The sequence below is a fragment of the Photinus pyralis genome, unplaced genomic scaffold (assembly GCF_008802855.1).
Source record: "Photinus pyralis isolate 1611_PpyrPB1 unplaced genomic scaffold, Ppyr1.3 Ppyr1.4_LG8, whole genome shotgun sequence".
Classification (NCBI taxonomy): Eukaryota; Metazoa; Arthropoda; class Insecta; order Coleoptera; family Lampyridae; genus Photinus; species Photinus pyralis.
The window spans coordinates 20,062,504-20,069,547 of NW_022170819.1; positions in this window are offsets into that span (position 1 = coordinate 20,062,504).

Sequence of the window (7,044 nt, forward strand, 5' to 3'; positions counted from 1 at the left end):
TTCTACTGACTTTTCTAGTGACTTTTCTAGTGCCTTTCTAGTGACTTTTCTAGTCACTTTTCTAGTGACTTTTCTAGTCACTTTTTTAGTGACTTTTCTAGCGACCCTTCCAGTGACTTTTCTAGTGACTCTTCCAGTGACTTTTCTAGTGACTCTTCTACTGACTTTATCTACTGGCTTTCCTAGTGACTTTTCTACTGACTTTTCTACTGACTTTTCTACTGACTTTTCTACTGATTTTATCTACTGACTTTTCTAGCGACTATTTTAGTGACTTTTCTAGGGACTTTTCTAGTGATCTTCATGTTGCACTCTTCCTGCTGCACCTTTTCTGCTGCAATCTTCTTATTGCACTTTTCCTACTACAATCTTTTTGCAGAATTCTTTCTGCTGCATTTTCCCTTCTGCATTCTTACTGTTGCACTCACCTTGCTTCACTTTTCCTGTTTCACCCATCCCATTGCACTTTTTCTGCACGCACACACACGCGCACTCTGACGCGTACGACCACGACAGTAGAGTTTCAAACCTAGTCGCTAGGTACTTTTGTGGTGATTTTTCTAGTGATTGTTCTATTGGTTTTTTTAGTGATATTACTTGTCTTCTAGTGACTTTTCGAATGACTTTTTTTTAGTAATTTTTCTATTGAGTGTTCTAGTCACTTTTCTAGTAAGTTTTCTATTAACTTTTCTAGTGACATTTCTAGTGATTTTAATAGGGATTTTCTAGTGGCTTTTCTCTGACTTTTCTATTGACTTTACTAGTGACCTTTCTAGTGACTTTTCTAGTGCCTTTATATTGACTATTCTAGTGACTTTTCCATGGACTTTTCTGGTCACTTTTTTAGTGACTTTTCTAGCGACCTTTCCAGTGACTTTTCTAGTGATTCATCTACTGACTTTTCTAGTGACTTTTCTAGTGCCTTTCTAGTGACTTTTCTAGTGCCCTTCTATTGACTTTTCTAGTCACTTTTTTAGTGACTTTTCTAGCGACCCTTCCAGTGACTTTTCTAGTGACTTCTACTGACTTTATCTGCTGGCTTTTCGAGTGACTTTCCTAGTGACTTTTCTATTGACTTTTCTAGTCACTTTTCTACAGAGACATGGAGAGAGGAGATAGCGCATGAAACTGCGCGAAGTGACAAAACAAGGGGGCTGCCATTTTGACACCCATTGAAGCGCGAAATTTGAACAGGACTATAAAGGTTTACTGACGCAACCCAGAGACATCTAACGCAATCTTCATACACTACACTCTATTCGGCAGCAGCTCCGTAGGAAGAAACTAATATCTCAATCCAAATGAACAAAAGAAAATGCCAGTGACGTTGACGTTACAAAATAAACACTTAAACCTCGAAAAAAGCTCTCCTAAACACGAACACAATCTAAAATAACACCACTATAAACACAACATGACACAACGGGTGTAAAAATGGCAGCGCCCATGAGGTCGCACCCTTTCTTGGATGCGCACTCGTCGATCAGCGATCTCCTCTCTCCATGTCTCTGCTTTTCTAGCGACTTTTCTAGTGATTTTTCTAGTGGCATTTCTAGTGACATTTCTAGTGACTTTTCTGGTGATTTTTCTAGTGACGTTTCTAGTTACTTTTCTAGTGACGGTTCTAGTTACTTTTCTAGTGACTTTTCTAGTGATTTTTTAGTGACTTTTCTAGTGACTTTTCTAGTGACTTTTCTAGTGACTTTTCTAATGACTTTTCTAGTAACTTTCCTAGTGACTTTTCTAGTGCCTTTCTAGTGACTTTTCTAGTAACTTTCTTAGTCACTTTTCTAGTTTCTAGTGACTAGCTTTTCTAGTGACTTTTCTTTCCTAGTGTACTTTCTTTTTTCACTAGTGACGTTTCTAATGACTTTTCTAGTGACTTTTCGGTCATGAAGAATCGCTGGAAAATATTTTCTAGAAGTTCTAAAAATGACCAACAGAGGGCGTAACTGCCATCTTAAATTTTAAAATTGCATTTTCATTCAATTTCGCATAATAAACTAAACATTCTTTTTTCACATTTTTAAAGAGAACCAGTTTATCTATCATTTTCGTAAAAACAAAAACTCAGTTATTTCAAAAACAAAGATGGCGCGGGGCGTTCAATTGTTTTTGCAATAACCTGCTTTAACTTCTTAACCGCCCTGTGGGTATTTAAAAAAAACGGATTTCGCTCGTGTTTCAATGTTGTCGTTTTTACTATGTATTTGTGAATAGCTCAATAGTTACTCTTCTTGTGGGTATTTAAAAAAACGGCTTTCCCCCATTTTTGGATTTGATCAATCAAAACAGCGCACAATCTAGGCGAACAAAAGTGGCCCATAATTCTCGGTTGATATTTTAAATAGGAAAATAAAACAACATTGTTGTCGTTGGATGTTGATTAATTGTTTGTTGTTGTCATGGTGAAAAAGGCGCAAAATTTGCCTTTCAAGCCAATAATAAAGTAAAAGTAATTTATGCATAAGTGAACTGCTGTAACCTGACCCGGGTCGTCTAAAGTTTGTCCATAACTCATTTCATTAGGGGCGTAGAAATTCCATTCCATTGGCGCACAATTTGCCCTTTTCATAAGGAAGAATGCATTTGCGCACAAGTCCACGACTATCTAAAGTTAGCCGAGTCTAAATTTTACATATTTTTCGGTAATGCTCAAATTTTTATTGGAGCGGCGCATACTTTGCGCTTAATATTGGAGTAGGTGAAATGTGATTTTTTATACATCTGCTCTTGAGAACCGTTTATTTTAACCGTTGCATTCCATCGGCCCTGACCTGCGCATATTTTGTGCGCGGTTCGTGTATGGAACAATGACCAATTGATATTCAGGCGAAACTTGTTTTTAATTAGGATTGATCGTGTTTATTACTTGGAGGGCGCATATTTGGCGCTTAATGTTGGAGTAGTAGGACTGTTTTGTTCGATCGGCGCATAATTTGCGCTTGGTTTTCGCGTATGAAGTGAAGGTTTTAAGGGAAGCCTTGTTTCGACTGTTAATATTAGGGCGCATATTACTGTTAATGATGGCGCATAATTGCTAATGACGCGCAATTGACGTCTAATGCATATAACGAATGTACGCGAACCACGAGGAAAGTGCGCGATTGCGTGCTATTTACACGCGAAAAGAGCTCAGTTGTACGTCGGAAAAATGTGTTTCTCTTGTTCAATTATTTACATATTACGCAGTAAGCGAAGGACACGAAAACGTCGTAAAGTGTACAAGAATTTTAGAACCTTTGTTGCTTTTTACGCTTTACGTGCTTAAAATGGAATAGATGATGGTGAGGGGGAGGGGGGATCCTTCTTGTTCATCAGATTCCTACACCAACTATTCAAATTTCTTCCCGAGCGCCTCGCGTTTATTGAAAAATTAATGTTCCGCCCCGCTTTATTTATCGTGCCGCGCGTGTTTCGTGTCAGTGACGAAAGCTCGCGCGTAAACCGGGCGACAGTCGAAGAAGAGAAAAAAGAGGACCAACGGCGGCCTTCGAGGGAAGTGGGTTAACGAAGTTTTCGGCATCAGTCGCACCATCTTCAAGCGGGACGGCATCGACCTCGAAGCCGGGTCATTTGGGCGCTATCGATCCGGCGAACTACGACGCCGTCTGCAACGCGTACGCAGGAGTACAAATTCGGGCATTGTCTCCCGCGTTTAATTGCCCCCCCCCGCCCCCCCCGCGGGCGCATAACCTAGACAACAATTTTTTCGTACGACTGACCCCGCGCGCGTGTACGGTGCCCCTCGTTCCCCGAAATTTCCACCGGCTCATCCTGAATTATTAAACGGTTATTGACGGACGGGCGAAAAAACGGTCGCGTTGACGTATCGGTCATAAATTCGCATTGCTCCTGAATATTTTACGGTCTAATCAAACACCATGATGCGTATTTTATATTTATGCATGTGTACGGTATTGATTTTCGCCCCGTCTCATCCGCCTCTCCCTCGCTCTCGCGCGCGCCCCTTCGCCCACCCCCCCCCTTTCTAAAAGGGCCCATTTATATTGATGTAATTCTAAAATGTCGTACTTTTATAAGGCATTAAAAGGAACGTGCGGAGAAGTCGAGCAATTGGCAAAATTAAAGAACGCGACGACGGTGAACGTAAATTTCACTTCGAATGCGATTTTAATAATATAAAGGGAGAGTTTAATGTCGTGTTAAATAGTATTATGGCTTCTTTACACTTGTAATACTTCCCGATCGTCTCAATTACGTCATTCGCTTAATGACATGCGGATGAGGGTACATGGAATCTGCGAGCATTGTGAGGAAAAGCATTTGTTTATACTAATTATACGTTAAAGTGAAAGTTTACAGGTTATGATTGGCCTAATGGGCCTCCCACATCATTCATTAGGAACCTACAAACTTTCATAACAATGCTTTACTATTTTCTTGCTTAACCAATGTGAACAAAATAGTTCTGGACCTCTTTCTCTCTATTGCCTTTTCTTCTTTTTCTTTGTTTCTAATGTTTTCTATTCTTTTAATAGTTTCCTTTTTTTCCTTTTCGTTTAATATTTTTACCTGATTTTTTTCGTTGTTTCTTCCTATCTATACATTCTCGTATCATATGATCTTTCTTCTTCTCTTTTTCGCCTCATAATCTGCATTTTCTTCCCTGAAACTTCTTTGAACACTGATTTTTGTTTTTTCTTGTTAAAACGCTTTAAAACTTTCTCGAAAGTGACCTAGACAAGATCTTTTCTTGAAATATCTTCCATACTTCATTGACACTTCTTCCTTGAAACTGCTCGGAAAGTTCTGTAGTTTTTGTATGTAATTTCTAAGAAACTTTCTTGAAATTTCCTCTTCAAACATTTTTTAGGAAACTACAGAAGTTTCACAGAGGTTTCTTGGAAGCGTGTCGAGTTTTAAAGAAGACAGAAAGAGATTTTCTGAAGAAGTTTCAAGAAAGCGATAATCCTATTTCAAGAAAGATTTAATGAAATCTCAAGCAAATTTCAATTTTTAGGAAACTTTCAAGTTTCAAGAAAGGTTTCGTAAATTTTCGAGAAAAATTCGAGAAAGTTTAAAATATGTTGCAAGTAAATCTAAGGTTTCAAGGAAAATTCCGAAGAAACCGGAAGGGAATGCCAAAGAGCTTTGACTAAATTTCAAGTTTAAAAAAGGCGCAGGGAAACCTTCATTTTTTAAGAAACTTCGACAGTTTTAAGGTAAGTAGTTTCAAAAAAGTTTTAAGGAAGTTTACGAAGCTTCAAAAAATTTGCAAAGAACTGCCCATAAATCATTTAAAAATTTGTCAAAAAAGCTTCAAGGAAGTTCAAAGAAAAGTCGAGTAAATTTCAAAGAAGCTGCAAGAAAACTTGTAACAAAATTTTGAAAATTTTTAAGAAATTTCGAATAAATTTCAAGAATGTTTCCATAAGAATCAAAAACATTGTTATGGAAGTTTCAAAGATTCAAGAAAAAATTGAGGAAGTTCAAACAAATCTGTGAACATTCGAAACATTTGCAAGTGCGATAGAAGAAAGTTTCAAAAAATTTCAGAGAAATTTTGTTTCCACAAAGTTTGTATGACTTTCAAGAAAGTTTTCAAGAAGGTTCAAAAAACGTCCCGTTAAGTTTTCAAGACCAAGAAAGCTTCGAAAGCATTTCAGGAAAAAATTAGTTCAATGAAAATTTAAAAAAGCTTTCAAGAAAATGTTTCAAGAAAGTTGTAACAAAATTTTGAAAAATTTTTAAGAAATTTCGAATAAATTTCAAGAATGTTTCCATAAGAATCAAAAACATTGTTATGGAAGTTTCAAAGATTCAAGAAAAAATTGAGGAAGTTCAAACAAATCTGTGAACATTCGAAACATTTGCAAGTGCGATAGAAGAAAGTTTCAAAAAATTTCTTCCAATGATAATTTGAAGTTTAAAATGTTTTAACGTCTGATTCAAGAAATTTTGGAGCAAGTTTCCGAGGAACTTTAAGGAACTTTTGAAGAAGAAAAAGAAGGGCACTTCAAAGGAACGTTAAGCATTGTAGCTTAGAAAAAAATTCGAGGTTTCTTGAAACTGTTCGGAAACTTTTGTGAACCTTTTGTAGTTCCATAAAAATTGTTTCAGAGTTTCAAATGAAGCATCATCGATTTGACAAAAAAAGCTTCAGGGAGTTTCGAAGATAATTCGGGGAAATTTCAAAGGAGCTTCAAGAAAGTTGTAACGACATTTTGAAAAATTTTTAAGAAATTTCGAATAAATTTCAAGAATGTTTCCATAAAAATCAAAAACATTGTTAAGGAAGTTTCAAAGCTTCAAGAAAAAATTGAGGAAGTTTAAAAAAATCTGTGAACTTTCGAAACATTTGCGAGTGCGATAGAAGAAAGTTTCAAAAAATTTCAAAGAAATTTAGAAGGATGTTTCCACAAAGTTTGTATGACTTTCAAGAAAGTTTTCAAGAAGGTTCAAAAACGTCCCGTTAAGTTTTAAGGACCAAGAAAGCTTCGAGTAAGCATTTCAGGAAAAAATAGAAAATGGTTCAATGAAAATTTAAAAAAACATTAATGAAGTTTAAAATGTTTTCAATAAAAGAGTTTCAAAAAAGTTTCAATAACGTCTGATTTCAAGATATTTTGGAGCAAGTTTCCGAGGAACTCGTATGGAAGTGTCAGAGAAACTGTAGGAAAGTTTTTAAGGAACTTTTGAAGAACCCCTGAAGAAGCTTAAAGGAAGTTTTAAAGAAAATGCGGGTAAATTTCAAAGAAGCTTCAAGAAAATTTTAACGAAATTTTCAAAAATTTGTAAGAAATTTCCAGTAAATTTTAAGAATGTTTGCATGAAAATGGAAAAAGGCTTAAGGAAGCTGTAGAAAAGTTTCAAAGAAATGTTTGAAAATTTTCAAGAAAAATTTGAGGAAATTTTCAAGACGATATACACTTATCTGGAACTCAATTGAGACTTATTTGAGCATTTCTTCGAAACTTTTTTACAACTTTCTTGAGCTTTTTAAAAACTTCCTTTATGCTTCTTCTTCCGGGCTTCTAAAAAATTCTTCCTTTGAGAGTTCCATAAAAGTTCCTCAGAACT